The sequence below is a fragment of the Miniopterus natalensis genome, chromosome 16, assembly GCF_054644295.1.
Source record: "Miniopterus natalensis isolate mMinNat1 chromosome 16, mMinNat1.hap1, whole genome shotgun sequence".
NCBI classification, from domain to species: Eukaryota; Metazoa; Chordata; class Mammalia; order Chiroptera; family Miniopteridae; genus Miniopterus; species Miniopterus natalensis.
In genome coordinates this window covers 14,543,244-14,568,180 of record NC_142096.1, presented here as the reverse complement: position 1 = coordinate 14,568,180, position 24,937 = coordinate 14,543,244, and positions in this window count along the sequence as shown.

Genomic DNA, 24,937 nt, shown 5'->3' with positions numbered 1-24,937 from the left:
GCATCACTTTGATCTGCCTTCAAGAAGGAACTTGCTATTTAACTGCAAGGAGTGCAATTAGCCGCCAGCCTCTAGCTGTTAATGCGTTCAGATCTGCCTCGGCCTTCAGGCTGAGGCCGCAGGCTTTGGGGGCAGCCCTAGCCAAGGACTGAGCACCATGGTGAACTAGGGCTGACGCAGGGCCGTTAGTGTGCAGTCGCGGGCTTGGCTGCGACTTCGGCAGATCTGCGCTGTGGCTCTCTTTACCTCAGCATACCTCCCGCCTCTTTCCTTTCGCAGGTGTTGTATCTGCTTTTTAGTATGAAGGGTTTACCCGCACAGTCCCGAGTCCTCACGCTTTCACTTTCCTGGCGTTACTCCTGATAAAACACTTGCACGCCTGAAGCTGTCACCTCGTCTGTTCTCTGGTTAACCCGATTAACACAGACTATGAGCTCTTTGAAGGCGAGAGCCACAGTCTTATTCAAATTGTGTCTTTAGCAACCAACAACACACAGTAAATAAATCTCAGTAAATAGCTATGGAGTCAATGACCGCACGCGTGCTCAACACTGAATGGCATCTTGATCTTACTCAAGTCCCAGATGCTGGTCAACATTCAAGAACATTTTGATTTGAAGACTCAGATTTGCTTATGAAATGCACTGTAAGAATGACATAATTGTGCATTTTCAAGTGAGTATTTTCCAATGCTTAAATTTATGCCAAATATATAATTTACCCTTTAGGATACTCCCATGGGCTAATGCAGTTGAGTATGAGTCATAATAGATATTTGTACTTGAAATTACACAATAGCTATAAAATTGTTATTTACTACCCAAATAGCAGATTTTAAATATTACTGCATATGCCTAGAAATCTCATCTAAATGTTCCTTTATAGAATAAAACAGAAAGGCATTAAAAATCCTTCAAAACCCAGGCCCTGTTTATTTGGTACTTGTCACACTCCCATCTGTATGACGTTTCTACCTAGCTAGCTCCCCAGTAGACTGAACTCCTTGAGGGCAAGCATGCCATCTCCTTCTCCGTACCCCATGCCTGCCACCCTAATCGAAACCCCAGCATCTACAAGGGCTGCATTGTACTGGGAAGCAATAGATTTCAAATACCTCAGTTGAAATAAAAGCTCCATCTAATTGTGACCTTCACCTTCTAAAATTCATCCTTGTTTTCCCAGCCTTGAACCCATCTTATAAAAATTAGTAGTGAGATTTGGAGATATTTTCTTTCCTCTCCTTTCTCTCTCTCTTGGCTCTCACTCTCTCCTTCCCTGCCCCATCCTTCCTTCTTCCTTCCCTCCCTTCCTTGCTCCTTTTTCTGATTTTCCTTCCTTCTTTACTTTCTTCCATTCTTCCTTCCTCCCTCCCCCCCTCCTTCCCTTCTTTACCTTCTTTCTTTCATTTCCCTAACATTCATTAAATGTCAACTATCTCCCAGGTACTTGCAACCACAAGGCAAGCAAGTCTTATGTCCTCCTGGACCCTCAAAGTAAGGGTGGGCGTTATCAAAAATAATTACCCAAATAATAAATATGTGCAGTAAAGTTAGAAGTGAAGGGGTGTGGTGGGTCAAGAATGCCCCCCTTCCAAAGATAGCCAGCCAAATCCCTGGAGCCTGTGAATAAAGCCCTTTTTATTTAGGGGTGAAGGGTGAAGGTCTTTGCAGATGTGATCAAGTTAAGGACCTTGACATGAAGAGATAACCCTGCTTATCTGGGTGGGCCCTAAATGGGCTTTGCCAACACTTTGATTTCGGGTTTCTGGCCTCCAGAACTGTGAGAGAATACATTGCTCTTGTTTTAAGCCAGCAATTTTGTGATAATCTGTTACAGGAGCCACAGGAAACTAACAGAAGGGGATATGTAACCAAGATCCTCTAACCTAGGCAGCAGCCAGGGGGTGGGGTGGGGGTGAAGGGAGGCGTCTGAAGGGAAATGACTGTGCATAGACCTTGGTTCTCCCCATGTTTTCCTCCTCCTGCGTTCCACAGTGCTTTAGAATATTGTCTCATTTTCTGGACTCTACATGTTTTCTTCTCTGTTTAGCATACTCTTCACCATTCCTTATGCAGAAAGTTGGCAATGAAGTCTCACAGGTTTGATTTGAACCCTCCTGGCTGTAGATTCTCTGAGCCATACTCCACATTTCTAGAAGAACTCCACTGAACGCCATCCATCAGGTATTTTTAGTTACAGATCCAGGGAGGTGCTATGGCACACTTTGCCAGCAGGTGCTACTCCCTGACGTAGGGCACCATGATGTGATGTAAAGGGCACAAGTGGGCATCATGAGTTCTGCATTTTAACTTTATTTTTCTATTTATTGATTTGAGAGAGGGAAAGAGAGAGAAACATCAATTTGCTGTTCTACTCATTTATGCATTCATTGGTTGAGTCTTGTATGTGCTCTGACTTGGGATTGAACCCACAACCTTGGCATATCAGGACGATGCTACAACCAACTGAGCTACCCATGCAGGGCATGAGTTACACTTTTTAATTCAGCTTCTGATGCCAAATGATTGCATGATCTTTGGTGGGTCATTTAGGTTACTTATGCTTGTTTTCTTATGTGTGAAATAAAGGTTTGGGATGGGTTTCACCCTAAAGTTCTCTTCTGGCTTTAAAAATAATCATAATTTCCGTAATCAAATGTTTTTACATTTGTGGAAAAAATTTTATTTAAGTTGACTTGAGGTCCTATACAACTAATTCTGTAAATATAAAGTTCTGCAAAGCACATAATCTAAAAGGAAGAGAATTTGAACTCTTAGGTACTATGTGTCTGTTGGTTTTGCCCAACCCAGGTGATTCCCAATATCAGATGTACAGGTAATCGCAGGTCTTGACTTGGCTGCCAAATCACACAACTCAAGTCAAGCTTTGGGAATTCACTCTTTTTTAATGTCATGAGTGTCATAGTGTCATATTTATGACTATGCTTAAACAAGTAGTATAAGCTGATATTCGACCAGAAGAGGTTCACCATCATATTTTCTTAATGAGGTTGGCAATAAACAGGCCCTAGCCCGTGCCTGTGATGCATTATTCATCATTCTAACAAATCTCTGGGTCTGTGCTCTAGGCAGACCAAGTCTAAACAAGCCTCCTCTTACCTTACTCACCTCTCACTTTCTGTCTCCATATGACAGGATAATATTAGTCACTTATATACATCACTAGATATTAATCAAGCAGCCTACTCCTTTGCCTGGCACTGTAGGAATCAGAAATGCACAAGGCATGAATAGTCCTTGCCATCAAAGAGCTTATTTATGCAATGGTAGCCAAGTCTTCATGTCCAACACAGGGTTACTTGAATTTCTTGTAGAAGCTGAAAGCAGAAAGCAAATATGCTGGTCTGTTACACTGGGAGCTGCCCCATGGATCTAAGGCTAAGCTGTCTAACTTACCATTGTGTTCCAGAGCCTAGCACAGTTTGTCCAACAAAGCAGGCACTCAACAGATTTGAACTGAATGGATAAACCTATGGTCTGAGGTGGTAGGAATGGTCAGGGGAAGGTTCCCAGGAGAAAAGACACTTGAGTTAGGGTATGAAGGATTGAGAGACATTAGATGCTATAAGGCAAGAGGAAACTTCTAGAGAGGTTATAAGCAAAGTTACAGAAATAGACTCTACATAGATATAAAGTAGGATTTGGATGCAAAATTAATGCTAAGATTGATTCTTAGAAGGTTAATATTCACTTAATGGCTTACCCGTTGTTGAATAGCCAGGGTCTGCTTCAACATTTGTTCATCTGGGCAGTGGAAATGAGATGCAAGGACCTGGGAGATAGGCGCGGCCTCTCTCTATGACTGACTTTGAGAAACTTTCCAATCAAGTGCCAAGTTTTTGATGCGTCTCTAAAACTTCTAACTACATAGTGAGAGTCTTTAGTTGTGGCCACAGGACTTGTGTGGCTATCAGCTGCTGAGCCTAAGAGGGTATTGTTTCATGGTACAATGAGCTGAAATTGTCATCCTGGTCCATATGCCATTAAAAACTATCCCAGGGAGAGATGATTTCCAAAAATTTCCAAAAACAGCCACAAGGGATGTCTAGGGCCATGTTTATAACCATGACCCTTTCTAGCCCTTCTTTATTCTTGTCCTTGGGTTTGGCTTTCTATATCTGAAAGTCCATATGCAGTCTTTCTTCCTTGCTCACATCCTAGGAATTGTCATGGAGTTCAGCGCATAGCAAAGATAAATTAAGTATGAAGACACTCCATCTAAGGTGCATATGGCTTCTCTCACTCGCTGAATAAGAGGTAACATTCTTACTTTTTATGTCAAAACTATCCACACAGTTCTTTGGGCCACCTCATTCCTTTGCCCTTAACCTCCATCTCAGTTTCTGCACTTGTGTTTTTGCATCATGGAAAGTTAAACCTCAGACTGTGTGTTGGGAGGCAGCTGGATGTATAAGGCATTGGCTTCAAAACTGAGGCCTTGGTTCAAGACTGGTGTCTGTCACTAAGGAGCTCCCTGGCCCTCACCTGCCTAAGCTTTGTTTTGCACTGTGGTAAAATGGAAACAATAAGGCCTAACCTGTCATATCCTCTCAGGGTTCTGGAGAAGAATCTAGTGAGATTATGCATGTAACAGACTCTGCAAAATATAAAGTAAGTAAAGATGTAAGGAGTTGTTATCATTTCTGAGTCTTCTCTAAGTATATGGTAGTCTCAAATTACCAACTACTTCTGTTCCATTGTACAAATAGCTACTAAAATCCCAAGGCTTTCAGAAAACCAAAGTCAGGAAAGGGTTGACAATGTCTCTTGAATATCACATTCTCTTAGAATTTGCTTCTATAGCTTCTTATCTTTTTTGCCAGGTTCTAAACTTACTCTTGCCCCTGTGGCTAATACTCCGGAGTTCTTAGTAAATGTCTGTTGAATTAATGCATGAACTACTCAGTGTTTACTAATCAGGATAGTCTAGGCTATGCTGCAATAACAGATAAACCCTGAAATCTCAGCGAGTTGCCCCCCGAAATTTTATTTCTCGCTCATATAAAATCTGATGCAGATCGGTGGGGCAGGTGGATGCCTCCAACAACTCAGAGGTCCAAGGCTCTTCTGTATTGTGAACCAAGACATGATGTCCAAGGTTGCCGCAGGGAAGGAAGAGAAGACAGAGAAAGCTCAAAGCTTTTAACTGCCCTAGAAGTGACACGTGTCATTTCCACTCACAGCTCATGGCCAGAACTAATAACACAGCACAACTGAACTGCAGAAGCAGCTACGGAATACAGGGAAGCCAGTGCTGAGTGCCAAAATATTTGCTGAGTACCAACGCCTTCTCGGTGGCAAAAGGCCCTCCCTCTCGACAGGAGTCGTTTTCTGTTGCATCCCAGATAGTGTGGCAGGCACGGAGAAACACAGCAGCACATGAGACAGAAAAATTCCTTGGTTTTGTGGAGGCTACGTCGAAAAAAATGTGTCCGCACTCTGGTTGTACAGTATTGTCTACTCTCTGTTCCTCCACTTCGATTATCATTTATTTTTCTACTACAACTGTGCCATTTTCAAAGGCGTTCAAGTTTGTGAAAGAATAGGAGTGGGATCATTCGGATTGCTCTGTGCCTCTCCCCAGGGAAGTGAGACTTTAGCTCGTGTCTGCTGGTCGTGAGGTTTCAAAGCCCCTGTGGTTTCAGCTGAGAGGAGAGGAGAGGGAGGAAGGCTTGGGGGCAGCGCCTTCCAGCTGCACTTGTTTGGATTGGCACAGTCTCTGTAAGCAGCCGTGACTCCAGAGCCACTGGAAAATGTGCTTTTCACCCCAGGGGGTTGAGCAGGAAGGGGAAGGTCCCAGCAGAATGAAAGCCGGTTGCTGGGTGAGCTGGGGGAAGATACGGGCCCAGCTTCGGGGTAGGAGAAGCTGCGACACTGTCTTGGCTCTCCTGGCCAGACGGAATGGAAGTCATTGTTCGTTTTCACCGGATGAGTGGGGGAGACAGGCAGTTACGTTTTCTTCTTTGCAGTTTTTTGTGATAGTCTTTTCCTTCTATCACTGGAACTTAAAATAAATATTTTTCTTATCTGCCAAAACCCTGACACCAATCTCTGGCTGACTTCACCAACATGACTTGCTCCTCTAATGCAAACTAGCTTTTCTTGATTCTCTGTGCTACGCTTAATACTTACACTAGATACTCTTCGCGTCCATCTCCACCACCTCTAGCTCCAGTTTGCCTTGTACCACGCGGGCCAGAAAGCTAAGACCTCCATTCCCCAGTCTCTCCTTGCCGTTAAGTCCAGATGCAATGTAGGGCCCGCCAACGAAACGAGCTCTCATGAGGTTGGGAAGTGGAAGGGAAGAGGGCTCCGATTCGGTGTCCTTGTGGGCTGCCGCCCACTCTCGCCAAATGGGAGTGACCAGGGAAGCTGGTCTGGGAACCAGATTTGAGGCTGTGGGGCAGCTGGGATGGTGAGAGTGGTTTCCTGCCGCCTCCTGAACTGGGGGTAGCAGCTGTAAGAGATGCCTTAAAGTCTGGTGGCGCCCCCTGTGTTCAGTACCTGCTGTCCTCTCTATCACTTCATGATTAATTTCTCTATTTTATTATTTGTTTATTTTAAATTTATCTTTATTGTTGAAAGTATTGCAGATGTCCCCCTTTTTACCCCCTTGGTCCCCTTCACACGCCCTTAATTTCCCGATTTTAAATCCTGTTATGCATGAAATACCTACAGCGGTTTTTGTTCCCTTCCCTGTGCAGTGCTTCTATCCACTATCCCACATGGATATTCACTGACCACAGCCTGACCAAGTCGCTCACCGAGAAGCAGTCAGCATACATATTCTAAGGCCCATGCTCTTGTCACTATTTCATGCCACCTCCTTCCATGTCCTTTAGGGCCCAAATCAAGTGTCGCCTCCATTCTCAGCCTGACCCTGATCCCTCCATTCCAAGCAGGTGCCTAGGCCATTCCTCTCCCTGTTGACTCATCCTGCTTAATATTAATATTTAATTTCCCCCTCTAATCCTAGCTTCACAAAAAGAAAAAAGAAAAAGTGAGCTCTTATGGAAAAGAGGTGCTTTCCAGCACTTCTGCAGCCGCCCTTCATGTGTATTCTTAATAGTTGTGGATGGCGCTGTGCTAAGCTGTAGAGACTAAGAACACGGTACAGAAGGCCTCTGTCCCTCAATTTAAGCTGATACTCCTCCCATCTTCATAACTCAATGTCTGTAGGACAATTACAAGCACTACTGGGAGACATGGGCGCATGTTCTGGTGGAGGAAGAACCCCTATTTCCAAAGAAATGGGGGAGGACGAGGGGACAGAAAGAAACTCTAGGAATTTGCCCACACAGGAAGCCCTGGGTTTTCTTCCTTTCTGACTAATGACACATTTGCTTTCCTTTCCACGTCTTCTAAAGTCTCTTGCCATTATTTCACAGCAGACATCAAAGTGGCTCCCTCTCCCCCAATTTACACATCTGCAGCTGGGGTAGGGGGGCCAGATCCAGGAGCAAAGCCATCAGCTCTGCAGGCCACCAGCTGTCCTCAAAGGGAAACTTCGAAGTAATTTTCAAAGGTTCAAGAAAACTTGCCAATCTGGAAGCTGCCGGAGAAATCCAACACGTATTTGATTTTTTCCAAACTAAGGAGAGAGCCTAAGGAATGAGGAAATTATAACTCACTGGGAGACACTCCCCCACCCCCACCCCCACCAGGGACATTAGAACTCAACAGGGAGCATCTGGATCTGCAGCAGGAAAAACTTCTCTAGGTGGTAAAATTAGGTCTTCTCCTTAAATTCCACCATGTGACTTTCCTGCTAGAGGTTTCAAAGTTTTGGTGCTGGTATTGGCTGTTCAGTTCCGGAGAACTGATGTGAGCCCCAACAAAGAAGCTAGCTTCAGGTTGAAAGGACCGGAGCAGATGAACAAAGTATATATGGGGCAGGGGAGGGTGTCACATGGGGGAGAGGGGGAAGGGAGAGTGGGGTTCACAGGGAACTCAAGGAGGAAGGAAGCAGAGATAAAGAGCATTTCTGCAATGTACCCTTTTCCTAGCCCCTTCGAGACCCAACCTGAGAAGGTCTTATAATATTCATTGTTTAGATCCCCCATGTTGTACTGACCAACTGACAAGTCCTTTAAATTGTTTGTAGCTCCTTCCTGTGTGTACACAGGTCCTTGAGTAACAAATAACATCGCTTTGTTCAGCATCATTTCATTATAACATTGATGAGATGCTAGGAACTTAATTCTTGTTCCTAGCAATTAGCCTATGGTAACTTTGATTTCACTATACGTCATTTCACTTAAAGTCTCAGAAGCACTGGTGACGTTAGGCGAGGCTTCTTGGTTTTACAGTTAGACTGCTGGCTCCTCCCCTCACTTCTCCAGTGATCCCGTGTGGCTTTGGGCCAGCAGCATCTCTGGGGAGCTTGTTAAAAAAGCAGGATCTCAGGCCTCTCTCTAGCCAGGCTAAAGCGGAATCTGCATTTTATCTAGATCACCATATGATTCGGGTGCACGTTACAGATTAAGAGGCTGTGCCCGACAATTCCAGAACTCAGAGAGGAAGAGAGGACAGGGAGTAAGGGAGTGAGGGGGAGCTGGCATGAAGGAGTGTGCTCTTGCCACGGGCTCTGTTCCTGGGCAGACTAATGGAGGTTTTAAGCAGTAGATGAACTGGCTGTGGGCTACCACACACCGGGAAACCCTGGCCCTACCCCGAGCCAGTGGGTCTCAGGATGGCGTGGCGAGCTTGTGAAGGCGTGGGCTGCTGGGCCTGCCCCTCCCAGGGTCTCCGATTCCAGAGGTCTGCGGTGGGCCTGGATCTGCATGTCTGATCAGTGCCTAGGTGATGCCGAGGGTGCTGATTCAGGGATGACACTTGAGAACAACTGCCCTAAGCAATAAAGATACTGAGATTAAAGACTCTCTCTTCTATAAATTATTTGGGATAATTATGGTCTCAAATCCCCTATTGAATTTGCCATTGGAGACCAAACCACTACACTGACTTCCAGAAAGAGGCCCTCATGGGAAAGCCCTGCTGCATTTCCACCAGCCGTGTTGGGCTGAGAGCTAATTAGGGGGGGCGCTAGGATGGCCCCGCTTTCCCAGGGGTGTTATCCAGCAAACCCAGAGGCAGTGGGTCGGTGGAGAAAATTACACAGATGAGACCCGGAAGCTGCCATTTCATCAGGGAAGGCTTTGCCTTTTCATTACAGGAGAAAGCTAGCATTTCCAGCTTTCCTTCCACCCAAAGTAGGCAACCATAAAACCAAAGTCGATTTCTTACAATTTAGTAACCTCAGTGCCAACCAATTATATTCTGGGACATGAGAAACAGCTGTTGTAACATTAGAGCTCAAACAGTTTCATCTCAGCTATTTAAAGGGATAAAAGAGCCAATATTTTCATTCCCTTGTGATATTATCAAGACATGATAAACAACCAAGACTATAGTATTAATTACATTAATTTGGAGAGGAGAGAGACCACTTTAATTGCTCCAAGCTGGAGTATAATTTTTTATGGGCAGACAATCATTCCATAAATTCACATTAGAAAGGGTACTTTGTCTTTTTCTATCAGCAGCAAAACTTCTGGAGGCAAAAACCGAACAAACAATAACCACCCCCTTTTAAGGTGGATTTCAATAGAGAAAGAAACTCTCATGGTTGCCATCTATCCTTTACGGAACCCTGACATGCTGAGGTATTTGATAGAAAGAATCATAGGGAAGATATTTGTCTTGAAATAATTTATAACCTAAGACAGGAAGTAGGACCTTTAGAGCTAGATTTAAATACTTTCTCATATATGGACTGGACATAGAGTGTGGCACCCCCCTCTCAGGGTTAAAAAACACACAGAAATGATGGACATCAAAACGCTTTGTAAGCCGTAACATCCTATAAAAGCAGGAAAGGAAACGGAGCTGTCATTTATTGAGTACCTTCTACGCAAGCACTGAGCTAGGTGCTTGACTCACATGATCATATTTTAATACTCATAAGAAATCTTAGAAAGAGAAACAAAAACATAAGGAGGAAATGTAACAAATAGGGAATGAACATGCCAATTTTGTAAGTGTGGGAATTATTTGATAAATTATATGGCTCAGATTAATTAATGTGATATATACTATGCCCTGTAGGTACTCTCTTTCACCCCCAAAACACACAATAAATACTTGTTGATTAATAGGTGGTCACATTCTAAAATCACCCAAACTTATACTATAGTTTTGGAAACGAATATTATACCTAAGTAAATTTATCAACCAAGGCTCCTAGAATTAACAACTCCACTTGGCTCCAAGGTAGTGATGGAAGGGGAGAGAATTTAGGGTGGCTCCGGGAAGTAGCTCCTAAGAGCTGTTGAATGTAGCAGTATTACTGTGGCTTTGGACTAGCATTTGTTTGGGGGCCCAGGGTACTAGAAGTGCCCAGGTCTAGAAACTCTCTAAGAGCACTGTTAACAGGGGTGCATTTTGCTTGGTATCCCTGCAGATGCTTCCAGACTTACTATGGAGCAGTTGTGAGGAATGGGTTTTCCAGTCTTCTGAATGCTCTGGAAACTTACTTAAGGATAAGGGCAGGTCAATACTCGACTAATAATGTTTACCCTAAGGAACAAGGGAGTCAAAGAAATCAAAAGAACACTGTAGGATTGCGCATTCCTCCTTTGCCAGAATTAGAGATACTGCTCTAAGTGGGGAGCATTCAGCAGAGTATGAAAAACTGAGTATTGTGAAGTTCTCAACCACAGGATTTCTTTTTATATAGAAATATTCTCCTAACTTAAATGTCTAATAGGAGATAGCCTGAGCAAACGTGGAACAACTAGACGAACACACACAAAAATCACACAGTAAAACTGTACATGTCAATATGGAATAATGTATGAAACATATTGTAAGAGAGAATTTCAGTTCCAAAACAGTAGTGTTCAATATGATCTCACTTTTATTTAAAAATGTGTAAATGTGAATGGAAAAATGGTGGATGTGTACATATGGACATCTTAACATTGGTTATCACATGATAATGGAATTACAGGCCAGTTTTATCATCTCTTTGCTTATCTATGCTTCCTAAATTTCCTATAGTAGCATAACTTTATTTGTTCAGTAAAATAAAATTTTTCTGAACAAGCATTATTTTTCTTATCATCAGGATAATAATAAATAATGTTTATTGAAAGTTTACCTCCGTGCACAGTGCTTTGCCTTTGTTAGGTCGTTTTCTCCTTGCGATGACATTATGGGGCTGTCCTTTAGTAGGAGAAGGTATGACCTTAACAAAGCAAACATTATCATTAATTGTAGAGTTTCATTTCTTTTGACTGCTCCTCAGCCATCTGAAAATTCAGCTCTTTCTGATTTCTATCGACAGCCTTCTTTTGGGAAACAGGCAGTACAATTAGGACGAGGGCGATTTGGGGAGGAGGGTACTGGGATATATAAGGAAAGGACTATAGATAGAAATACAGGTAGGTACATGCTCGTGCCTGTTCTAGAATTCAAGTCACCTTGGCCAAAAAAGCTTTTTCTAAGTGAAGGCAAATGGAAGATGTATAAATACTAAAATTGCTTTCAAAGAAATACCTTTAATTTAAATATACAAAGAGAGATGAAGTAGGGCATACTAAAAAAGCCAGACACTCTGAAAACCTAAAAAGCAACTGGACCCCTGGCTAACAGATCTTCCAAGAGTCCTCAAGCATGTCCATACTCAAACGGTCCACCCAAAATGCCATTTACTCTTGTTTTATGATGACCCAGAGAGATAATGTTATGACGAACATCCACATTTGTTTTGTGTTTGCTGTTTACCAGTTTTTAAAAGCTTGAATTTCAAAAACCCAGAAATCACTGCAGAAGAAACTCTGTGACTTATCCAGGATCCCACCTTTCTTCCTTGCTAACACAACCCAAATTTTGTTGGGGTTGAGCAGGAACCTGCAAGAGAAAGGAGGCTCAGCTCTGATGGGCTAGTCTTGGTCTAAGCCAGTGCAGTGGTTAATTTTATGTGTCAGCTGGACTGGGAAATGGGGGGCCCGCACATTTGGTTAAACTATAGTAAGTCTCTTGAGTGTGTTTCTGGGTAAGATGGGCATTTAAATCAGTAGATTTAGTAAAGCAGGTTGCCTTCCCCAAGGTGGATGGCTTCATTCAATCTGTTGCAGGTGTGAAGCGAACAAAGAGGCAGAGTTAGAGAAAATTTTCTCTCGACCTGCCTTTGATCTGGGACATCAGTCTTCTCCCTTCAGACCCAGACTGGAACTTATGCCATGGGCTCTCCTGGGTGTCTAGCTTGCTGAGTGCAGCTCTTGAGACGTCTCTACCTTCCTTATCATGTGAGCCAGTTCCTCACAGTAAATCTCTCATTATAAATCTTCTCTTGGAGCCAATCATGGTTGGTCATTATATTCTCTTTTGCTGATGATTGGTAGCCCTATGACCTACTTCTGGTGTGAAATGTAAGAGGAAGGCTGGTGGGGGGTGTTCTGGGGTAATTTTCCTCTTTGATAAGGAAAAGATTGGCACAAACAGAAGCCACTGTGCCTTCCCTCTCTCCCTGGTTTTGATCAGGGTTATGTGAAAAGATGCCTGGAGCTGGGGTAGACATATTGTAGCATTATTGCAGACATCACTGACACATGACAGGTGGCAAAAGGGGAAGCTGGAAAAACCCTGGATTCCTATCGATATTGCTGACCTACTTCACCAACCAATGCCCACCTCTAGACCACCTGGTAAGCGGGGAGCTAATGATCAGACAGACTTTTATTAAACCACTTTGTGCTTGAGTGTGCTATTACTTCTATCAGAAACTAGCCAGAGAAAGAAAAAGTATAACTCTCCGCTATTACTATATTTTGTTAGTTAATCTGTTTTTTAGAGTTTGCTCTTTATAATCATTTCAGCCACAAAATCAGAAACTTTAAAAAATATATCACTTTTTATTGAGTCCCTGCAGGATGATAAGAGATACCTAGAAAGGTAGATCCCTTCTGATGTGAAGTTATATTCACATTATAGTTAGTACATATTTGTGTTTGGAGGAGTGAGTGGGAGAATACGCCCTCTTTTCTGCTGCGTGGCTCTGAGACTTCAGTTATCAGTTAAACAATCCTTCTAGCTTCCAAAGGGTATAACTGGTTTTCTTTGGCAGCATAGTTTTATAGTAAATTTTATCTTTTCTTGTCTCCAACAAGAGAAACGTTTATTTTAAAAGGTTTAGGGTGGGAAGTGATTTATTGATGTTGCTGTCCTTGAAGCCAGAGGAGAAGGTCATGCACACACAGCCTTGGGCCCTGGCAGCTGGCCTCCTAGCCCTACCACCTCGGGAGACTTGGGCAGGGCCAGAAGATGGCTAGGATGCAGAACTTGATGATGGTTGCTTGATGGTTATCAGAGGGCACTCATTCTGGGACAGTTAATGACCTCTCATTAGAGCCAAAGAAATTGAAAACTTTGGGTGAAGGGTTTGGTCTTGAGAATGAGCCCCAGCCAGTAGTAAGCCTATTGAAAATAAGACAAGTAGGCTTGTAGAAATAATACAGCCGTTCTAAATGTGTGCCTCCTTTTACTGATTATAAGCAGCACTAGAAAATGAGTGAAAATCAACTTATTGTAAAGAAAATCCCATCCTCCTATTGGCCTATATCACATCAAAGTTGATTTATCAGGCTGTTTAATTTTTAGGTGGTATTTGTTTCCAATGCTTTCTTCTCGCCAAACCTCTTAGTAAATCTACACCACATTACATGAGGAATGGATGCACTCCTTCATTCATTCATTCTACATAAATTTAACAAGCACTTAACAGTGTGTCTTGTACTGTGCTCGGTGTCCAGGACACAGAGGTGAAAAATAGGTCATCTTTGTCCTTATGACATTAACGGTCCCTCTGAGACTTCTATGTGTAAGTCAACAGTTGAAAGGAGACAGGAGCAGCATTACTGCAGGAGTGTGGACAAGGTACAGGAATGAGGCACACCTGATGGAATGATCCACTTCACAAGGAACTGAATAAAGGCCTTTCATCCCACAAACGTGTCTTCTGCAGCAGTAATAAACATTGCAGACGTGATCCACTTTTGGTCAGATTTCAATAAACCAGTTTATCTTAGAGCAGAACTTGGCCTAGACAATATATCGACTCTATATTATTTTCATTAGCTTTTCTTGAGATTATGGGTTTATCTATTTCACCATTCACTCAACAAAAATTCATTGCACTCCACTATGTTCTGGGGAGATAGGGAGATTCTGGTTTCCAGTGTGAGCAAAGGAAAGAAAAGGTATGGATTGGCTTGAAGGGAAGGAATGACAGGAACAACTGTGGGGCTGGGTCAGTTCCTATTGGTGGCTAAGAGAATATTTAGGAGTCTGGGCCTCATGAATTTGAAAATCAATTTCCCGCCTTCGATTAAGGGACCAAGTGGTGAATGCCACTTTCTTTTCAGTTAAGGAAAGGATTTCAGATCTCTGTGCTCCCTTCAAATCAGTAACTGAGCTTAGAAACATCCCAATCAACACAATATTAATGATCTAATTTAAAGCCACAGTTCTGTGTGCGTGCACACACACACACATTACATATAATATGCTTATGGTTTTCTGGAAACTGGTTGTGGTTGAGACAGGAATCACAGAAAGCACTAACACCTTGGTAACTTGCTGCATTTTAGAGAGACTGCTTCCCTGGCAATCTCAGGCATGTTGCCCTGAGTCCCACCCTGAGAAAGGCTCCTGTGGAAAACAAGCCTGGAAGGCTTAGCAACTCGGAGTCCCAAGTGACGTGTGCAGTGGGAGTGGTGGAACGTACTAGAAGCTGTCAGAACGTGACAGGAGGGCATTTATTTTACAGGAGTGGGGGGAAGAATAAGTTGGACTGCAATTGGGTGCTTTGGTCGGGGACAGGAGTTGAGAGGTGCCCCGTGCTTGTGTAAAGAATTTTTTTTTTTTAAAGAACATCCAAGCGGAGAACAAGGAGACAGAATTTTTCTTGACACACGATGTACAATAAGAACATATATTTAGTAACATTCGCCTCCCTGCACCCTGAGCAGCTGTTCGGCTCCAGCACGCGCTCGGCCTTCCGGGCCAGGGCGGGCAGCCTGCTGCGGGCGCCGTGAGCGCCGCGTTCCTGAGCCAGCCCCCTGCTCCCCTCCCGGTGGCGGGGGTCCGACACAGCCGGGGACAGGAAGCGCAGGCAGAGAAGTTGCTCCACGGGAAGACCAACTGGAGGGTCCTGTGTAATTTAGGCAGGAAGAGCAAACTTGCCGTAATTTGGCAGCCACTCTCAGGCCAGTTTTTTAAAGGCCCCAGCGGAGTTCAAGTTCATCCTCTTCCTAAACCTCCTTAAAAGAAGGGAACAGGGGAGAGAATCTCTTAAAATGATGCCTCTTTGCTCCGTGAGACTGTAAGTCACTAGGCAAGGCTTCTGACTGCCGGGAAACTGTTTTCTGTCCCCCGGAGGCGAGACTTTCGGGAAGTGGAAGTCGGGGATGTATCCACTTCGGGTCAGGCCATTGTTCTCTGAGGAGTGACATAGTGGACATCTGGTTTCCTAGGTTCATAGTCACCTTCTTGGTGATTTTTTACAGGAGCCTTGGGGGTACAGGTGATAGGCAGTGAGGACTGGCCGGGTAGAGAAAGGACATATGTCAGTGTAACATATAATCCAGTCAGGGATAGGTGTTCATTGGTTCACTGGTTTCCTTTCTTCCTTCTTTCCCTCTCCCTCTCCCCACCCTCCTCCCTCCCTCCCTTTCCCCTCCCTTTCCCCCCCATCTCTACCTTCCTTCCTTTTTTCCAGTACAGTGTGCTGGAAAATGTGGTCCTCGGCTGGCAGCAGCATCACTTGAGAGCTTAGTAGAAATACAAATTCTTCGGTCCCATCCCACAGTACCGTGGTAGGCGGTCGGGCTCCAAGACTAGACAGAAGTGATGGATGTCACGTCCTAGATGAGGCTACAGAAGGACTTGGCTACAGCCTTGGACGCACGCGCTCCCACTCGCTATGAGGGAAGCCAGCTGCCCTGCTGTGCACAGCCTTTGGGAGGCCCGTGTGGCGAGAAACTGATGCCGCAGGTCAACAGGCAGCAAAGACCTGAGGTCAGCCAGCAGCCACGTGAACGAGCATGGAATGGGATCTCCCCCAGTCCAGCCCTGAAATAACAGCAGCCCCCGGCATCTTGCTCGGAGCCTTGGGAGAGACTGAGCCCGAGAACCCACCTAAGCTGTGCCCACATCACTGACTCACAGAAACGGGAGATGATAAATGTGTGTTGTTTTAAGCTTCTAATTTTGGGTTAACTTGTTATGCAACAATAGATAAGTAAGGAAACTGCTCAATCAGGAACTCTAAGTCGGGCCCTGGAATGTGTATTTTAACATGTTCTCCAGGCGATTTCCATGCACAGTAGTTTGAGAAGCACAACAGTAACTAAGTTAAGAGCAGGGGCTTTGGAGCCAGATTGCCTGGGTTCAAATCCTAGCTCAACTGGTTCCCAGCTTTAAGAGCTTGAGTGGGATACTTAACCTCTCTGTACCTTCATTTCTTCGGTAAAAATGTCACCAACAATAGTACATACCTTTAGGTAACATAAAGAGGATTAGCTGAATTACTATATTTAAAGCACTTAGCATGCTGCCGGGCAACATCGAGTAAAGTCAATTTAGTGATCATTCATTCATTCAACAAACATTTATAAGGCACCACCTAGGGGCCAGGTATTGTGCTAGACGCTGGAATTACAAAGCTTAATAAGACAGTCCACTTCTCTGGGGACTGTTGTTCTATACGGTAGATGGGCATTAAAAGGATAAATGCAGTAATGGGTTACGATGCTGGCAGCGACCTCCGGAGCCCAGGAGATGTCAGTTCTGCCATGGACGAAGGCATTCAGAGATGCCTAATAAATGGGGTAGTTGGAGAGTTGGAAAAATAATAGAGAATACAGGCTAAATTCCCCTAAAACGTCACCTCAGTTATTCCGAGTCTCTAAAATTTACTTCTTATGTAGAAAACTGGCATCACTAACAGCCTCTTCACACCAGAGCTGAACAAACGCAGGGCCTGAGTGTCTTTTTCACAAAGCTTTAGCCACTTGGTCCTGTTTTCTGCTTCTAGATCGGGCAGCCCAGTTTATCTGACCTTCAGGGTTTGGCATCACTCTTCCTTCTCTCTGAAAGCTCCTTCCCCTTCCCTGCTCTCCTAGCAAAGCAGGCTCCTTCTCGCTTAAATGCCTCCTCAGGGAAGCCTTCCTAATCGCTCTATTTAAATAAGGCCTTCATTGCAGTGCTCTTTATGTCTCCTAAGCGGGGCTGGAATTTGGATCTTAATTTATTTACCTGTTCACCATGCCTCCCTGAGTAGACTTCATCATCTCTAAAGGCTAATGCTTGGTCTGTCTCCCTCACAGGGTACACGCCCAGTCAGTGCCCAGAGCACTCCCTGGGACAGAGTAGGCATTTAATAAATATTTGTGATTGAATGGATAAATGAGTGAAGGAACATGTCCTTCCACAGCCACTGTAACCATTCAGCACGATTTGCTGAAATGTCGATCTTCATCACGAAGGACATTAATTCAAATTCTGGAAGACAAAACTGCTGATAAACAGAATGTGAAACCCAGTCTCTTGAACTTTAAGGGGCTGCTAGAGCAGGGGGAAGGGATGGGAGAGAGTGGGAGGCCATTCGACTGGTTAACATTTACGAAGTGCCTCATCCTAGGCGCTGGGCACTGTATTAAATGTTTTATATGCGTCTGAAGTAGTTATTATCATTATGGGGGGCAGATGGAGAAACTGAGCCTCAGAGTCCTTAATTAAGGTGCTTAACATCACAGGCAGTCTGGTATGGAACCATGACTGAACCCAGCTGTCAACTCTGAAGCTCTTATGTTTAACCACTCCACCCTCCTGCCTCCAGTGGAATGAAGCTCATTAAGCACATATTCTGCATGAATAGATGTGTACACAGTTGAACAGCTAGATAACACTATAACATCAGATCAGTCCAGGAAATACCAGAAAGCTTTTTCAGGAGACCACATCCATGAACGTGAGACCTGGACAAGCCGTAGCTCATTCACGGTGGCCCCTTCCCCACCCAGGGGTCCCATGTTGTTCGGAAGAAAGGTGCTCAGGGCTGCAGTGCAGTGTCCCACCACCTCCAATTGATGTGAGCGCTCTCACCCTCAAAAAACAGGTTTAGTGGTCTCTTCCTAAACCCCAGAGGATTAGCATTCTCCTTGTCAAGGCAGCATGTAATTTACAGCAATTGGCAGTTCCTGTTGCAAGGAATTCCAAGATCAGAGGGGCCAAGGCGGGTGACAGGTCAGATCTGAGCTTAGATGGAAAAGTTATTGGGGGGAGGGGAGGGGGGAGTTTTACAAAGCAATGGGGCCCGCCTGCCTTGTGCCTGGAGCAATCTTTGACTAGGGGTTCCCATTAGCAACAAGTCTCCACAGGCCTAAAAGAACAAGAGAGGAACCAGGCTTATCCAGTCTTAAAAACAGGACTAAAGTCTGCATTTTCCCATGTGATGTGTGATGAGGAATTATTGGGCCAGTAGTGAGGGTGAGCTACTCCCCAGTAGGGGAGAACACTTAGGGAAATTGAGAATTATGCTCCTGTGGGCAATTTCCTCCTCAAGGCTTACTTAAAGCCAGAATGCATATTTTTAGTCTGCTTTTGTGACATTTAAGTATTCTGATTTTCAAAGAGACAAAGCCTAGGCTGAAACTTACATATAACTGTATTGAAATCTATTTAAATATTAGCCTTCTTCACACCTTTTCCCTTAGAGTTCCTGAGCTGTCTGTACTTCAGAGGGACCAGTCTCTGGGAAATGAAGACTTTACGTGTCTGAAGAGACAGGGTTGAGGCAGAATTTCTGGGAGGGTGATATATATACTAGGGTGGATCTAAAGTTATATATAGTTTATAATTTGAGGAATGGTTTTGTTTGTTTAGATTGCAACTTTTCAGAATGATGGCTTATGTGGGCCAAAGGGGAGTCCCCAGTCATGCAGACTTTTGTGGATGGATGGTGCATTTTTACCTATTTAGAAAGGCTACAGGCTCCCTGGAAGCTGACCTGGAGACTTCCTCTTAAGACCTCAAGAATCCAGGATTCATAGAAACAGGAAATTTGATCAAAGTAACAACCTTGGAGCATCCAGGGATCATTTGGATAACTAGCTCTGTAATTCACCGTATTATCGTGCTAATGACAAGTTGCACCATAGCCTATACAACAAGGATCACCAACTTTAAATGATTTTGACAATCATGAAATACACTTAAATCACTAAAACAGGACTTTATGTGATTTAACTTTTCTCGAGTGAGTTGGCAGGTACCTTAAAACTCTGCAGGGTCTCTGATTGTCATTGTGACCATCAATAATTATTGTACCATAGTTTTATAGCAGTGCCAGATGATAAAAAATGGTCAGTGGATAGAATATAGGACAAACTTGATGCTACTGGGTATCAGAAGTTCAAAAAGAACAAAAAGTCAAGGGAGCACTGACAGACTGTTACATAGTAAAAGATGTGGCTATCTAATGGGGAAAATCAGCTTGCATTGTGGGTGATTTTCTGATTCCATACCTTCAGAAGTTGACATTTTCATTTTCTCTCAGCTTCTTGTCTAGAAATGGATCTACAAATGCTAAAAGGACCCACACAAATTTAACAAATTTAACCACCTTCTCTATGAATTTACACCACAGAGCCAGTTTTATTGTGATTACTTCTCTGCAGGTCTGTTCCTCCTCCTGGTCTGAGTTCCTAGAGGGCAGGGGCTGTGTGGCACATGCATCAGGAAAAGAATGCAAGTCTTTGGGGAGACCAGAAGCTATCCAGGCCAGATGCAGGGCGGAGCACCCGTGCCTTCCACCAGGGGGTAGAGCACCTGTGTCTTCCACCAGGGGTCAGTAAAACTTTTACAAGACTCCTAGGATGGCCTCCAGACCTAGCTAAGGGCAATTTCTTTGTCACCATTTGTCCCTTAGAAAACACTAACGAGCAAGGAGGTGTCCTAGCAGCCAGTACCAAGTTGATAAACACACGCGAAAAAGATAGAGCTATCTATATGTTCTCACTCCTCAAGCTCACTTCTGCCTCAGGACCTTTCTAGTCAGACCTTTTGCCTGGTCCACTCTTCCCAGGGCTTTTCCAGCATCCATCAGACACTGGCTGAAATTTTAGCTCCTCAGAGAGACTTCCCCTGACCATCCTATTTAAAGAGAACCTCTGCGCACCCCCTCATCCCAATCTATGCCATTATCTTTTTAACTTCTCCCTAATACTAGCTGAAATCATCTCGCTCATTTGTTAGTTTATTATCTCCCCCGTTAGAATGAGAGCAAACATCTTATCTATTTTTCACACCATGGGTCCTGAGTGCCTGGAATAGTGCCTTGTGTATACCACGTTCCTAATCTTCTTCGTGTCTATGGGATTTTTTTGATCAGCCTGCCTGTGGAAGAGAGAGAAATTAGATTCTCTAAAGGAAGCTGCAGCATTGTGGCGAAGCCCTGGCACAGAGTCAAAAGCTGAGGGTCAAATTCTAAATTTTCCACTTGAAAATCAGCTGACTTTGGGTAAGCCATTTAACTAGATTAGTGGGTCTCAACCAGGGGTGACTTTGTCTCCTAGGGGCATTTAGCAATGTCTGAACACAGTTTTTGGTGTCACAGCTGAAGATGCGGTGGGAGTGGGGAGTGCTATGGCACCTAATGGGTAGAGGCCAGGGATGTGGCTAAATATCCCACAGTCCACAGGCCAGCGTCCTGCAAGAGAATTATGCTGAGCAAAGTGCCAACAGTGGCCAGGCTGAGCAAGCCTGACCTACAGCCTTAATTCCAGCCTTTAGAAAATACGGATAATACACTCTTCCTCACTCACAGGGCTCTGATGACATCCAAGCTAAATTCTTCTCCTGAAAGTGTTTTGTAAATGACAAAGGACTGTCCACAAATAACTCTCAGTGTTTGGCACCGTGCCTTGTACAGAATAGCTGCTCAATAAATATTTGTTCAAGGAATGAATAAATGAATTGTCAGGAGGCCCCTCCCAGGATTGAGTTTCTGTTTCAGCATCTGTGACATGGTTATCCCAATAATGGTACTTGTGTCCTAGGATGGTACTTGTGTCCTAGGAACCCTGTGAGGGTCACAGAGACAATGTATAGAAAGCACCTAGCTCAGGATTTGACACATCTGTGGAGAATGCCCTTATTTCGCCCTTGGTTAGCTTTCTTGCCTGGCTGCCCTGCAGAAGCTGATGGAGGCTCTTGCTCCCACTCCCATTTTCCTCCCTTCTCTGTGGAGTTTCTTCTCCTTCCTCCCAAGCTCCTCTCCTTCTCTGTCCCCTTGGTCACCACAGAGCATCCTTGACTGATTCCACTGTATCTCCAAGACCCACCCTGCACTTTTTTCCCAGCAAAACCCTCAAGGCCTGACATTCAGAAACAACCCGCTCTAGGTTTCTTTGAGTTCCTGGCAGAGAAGGAACTGGAAACCAGGCCTCTGTCTCCTGCTTAGGAGTCTCTCCATTCTCCACGATGTCCCAGCTTTCCTTGGCCTCCTGTCTTTTCCCACCTTCTACAACCAATGAGCATACACCCAGTGGAGTTTCCCTGCCTTTCCAGGAGCCAGGAATGCTCACCATTGGAGACCTCTCACACATCACCAAAACACTAAAGTGTTTTATTTGATGCCCACATCAAATTAAAATCTTATGCAACTTTATGAAGATTGGATTGCCTTGCCAACCTTAAGTTATACTTTAGAGAATTTAAACATTTATTAATTTCAATACTTTAGCTTGTTTCCACGTTTAGAATAAATCTGTTATTTTTTCTATAGCAAATATAATTGTAGGCCCTTGGAGAGCATGTGTGCCTTTGGTGCTTTATACATTCAAAAAAATCTTTGTTTTTTTGTCCCTTGGTGAGTTTTCCTCCTTTGCTTTTCCTGTTTGCTGACAATAGTCAATGACCATTCTGGAGTCTGTAAAACATCTGGAAACTGTTGTGTGTTTGGTGGGTGATGTTTCTTGCATGTAGTGCTGTTGACTTGCAAACAGGATCTCATGCCCTTGCTTCTATATTTGTCTAACAGTGTGACGATTAGATCTTACATTTGCTATGTGCACTGTGGACTTCAAAGGGCTTTCACATGCATTATCCATTTGTTCTCATTGGAGTCTCACAGTTACCCAGTGCTAGCTGACCACAATATATATTATATTATAGTTCCTCCTGATTTTACCAGTGACAATCCACAGTTTAGGAAGGTGAAGTGACTCATCAAGGTTATAGAGTGAGTGGCAGAGACAAGGTGAAAAGCCACATCTTCTGGGGTTTGTGTGTGCCATGCTGTTTTCAGGTCTTAGTCAACCCTGAATTATTCCAGGAAAGAATTACTCCAGGAAAAGGAAATTAAGCAGGGCTTGAGTCACTGGGATAGCTTTAGCTCTGTGTGTGCGTGGAGAGAGAGAGAGAAAGAATAGAACTCTAGCCTTGAATATTCTCTCTTTGCCCTACAAACAATAGGATCAAATGAATTAATTAGTTCAACAAATACAGTACTTATTTAGTAATGGGCACTGCTGTAGGTGCTGGGAATATAGCAGGGAACAAAAAGACCATGTCCTTGCCTCACGGAGGTCACAGTCTAGATGTAATTGATAAATTAACCAGTCAATATGTAGTATGTCAGACATTGGTTAGTGTTAAGAAAAAAATCAAGCAGGGTGAGGGGGGATAGGAAAGTGGGGGTGGGGGGTTGGCTATTTTATTTAGAGTGGTCAAAGAAGGCCTCTACGGTAAGGTGGCATTTGAGAAGAGATTTCAAGGAAGTGAGGAAGTATGTCATGTGGATGCTGGCTGAGACAAGCCTGTTCAAAGGCCCTGAGGCAGGGCATGTTTGGCATGCCTGAGAAACAGCAAGGAGACCAACCTGGCTGGGGAAGAGTGAGTGAACTGGGACGGAGGGAGAGAGTTATCGGCAAGAAACGCAGTCAAAGGGTGTGGCAGGGAGAGGGACAGGGTCCTTTGATCTAAAATATGTTGTTAGAGGATTTATGATGGACTGATTTGCCATCAGTTAAGGGTATTCCTGGAGAGTAATATTTCCACCTAGAACAGGAGACTCAGCCCTGCTTTGAGAGAGGACCACGGGGGTCTTCCTTTTCAAGCGTGATCAAGAGCTGTGGTGAAGTGAAATTTTAGTAATTTGTTCATTCATTTGAATCAGTGCACAGCTCCACTGAAGTGTCAGGAACGACCCTGGCCCTTGGTGGTTCAAGAGTAAGACAGACAGGGCTCCTGCTCTCAGGGAGCTCCCTTTAGGGAAAAAATGCAGACAGTAAACCAGCGAACAAATACGAGATTTCTGCTAGTGAGAAGGGCCAGGAAGAAAATAAAGCAGAGGGAGATGCAATGACGATGCCATCGTAGGGGCTACTTTGGATTCTAGTTGTATTTTGAAATGTGGGACTTAGGCTAAAAATGTTACACAGACAGAGCAATTTACAGTTTACAAATTCTAAGAAGCTGGCAAGAAAAGTATTATTCTGACTTTTTACATGAGAAACTGAGGTTCAGTGAGACTAAGCCACATGTCCAAAGCACTAGTAAATGACAGATCCAGGGTCTGATTCCAAGTTTTCTCTAATTTCCAGTACTGAAGATTTTCTCACAATATGCACCACCATGGAATGTGAGAGCAGGGCTGGGGAGCACTGGGGCGTGGGACGAGGGAATCAGCAGTAGCTCGCCAAGGCAAGAAACATGCGCCAGGGCAGGAAGAGAGCACAGAAGAGCAAGGACAGTAGCTGGCTCCCCCGAAGGTCCCACAGGACAACTGGTTGGATTTAGAGGGGCTGCAATCCCCACAGCCCCAACTTCCACAGGGCCCAGATAATCTGCATTCTAATCTCAGCAGAAGGGACCCTGCCTTGGATGGCTGCTCTCAGCTACCGGGGGCTAGGCCATTGGGGGTAGCCCTGGGTCACATGTGGTTTGCATTTATCTGCATCGTTGTCATCATATTTAGAAGATGACTACACCCTCATTTCTATCCCAGGCGTCTCTGCATTGTGTGGGGCTACAAATCAAATCTGGAAAAGCTGCTTCATCTTTGGCAGGCCAGAAATAGGGAAAGGCTTCAGGAATGTATAGTAAAGTCCCACCCATGCCCCTTCCCCACTTTATTAAAACAAATCTGAAACAACAATTGTCTAACATTTTCCACTTGATCATTTCACCCGGACTTGTCATAACTGTGGTCTTTGTCCACACCCACTGGAGTTTTTTTGCAGCCTGAGGGAAACTGGGAAGTATCTCTCCCTAGCTCTCCCTCGCTCCCATAATAAACAATCACTAAACAGCTTTGCTGCCCCAGGCAACTGTTTGCCTAGCTTGGCCAGGCCCTGCGACTTCAGCTAGGGAAGGGGGCTGGAGGCCTTCTCAGTGAAGCAAAACTCTGGGCCGAGACCGGGGACATTGGCTTTGACCAGAAATACTGTTTGGGAGCCTAGCACATCCTTGTGGTCCTGGAAGGCCCTGAGAGGGACTGCAGGTCCTTATCTGAATTGTCCAATGAAGCTCCCCTGGGGGGGGATAGCAAGAACTTGGGGCTGGGGTGTGGAAGGGCATTGGAAGGAAGGACCAACCATCTTGCACTAATTGCAAGTAAAGTCATTTCCTGCTTGGTTTCCCTTCTGCAGCTGGGACAGTTCTACCAGCCATCCATCACTAAGGGACACCTTCACCACCACCACCACCAAAGACTAACATCACTTCAGGGGCAAGAGCAAACCTAACCCGCTTCTTCTTAGCCATTAGAAAATCCCCTTTGTCCCCCTCCGCTGTGCTTGCATCTCTGGGAGGCTTTGTAGGGAACAGACTTCCTACAGAAGCCAAGGGGG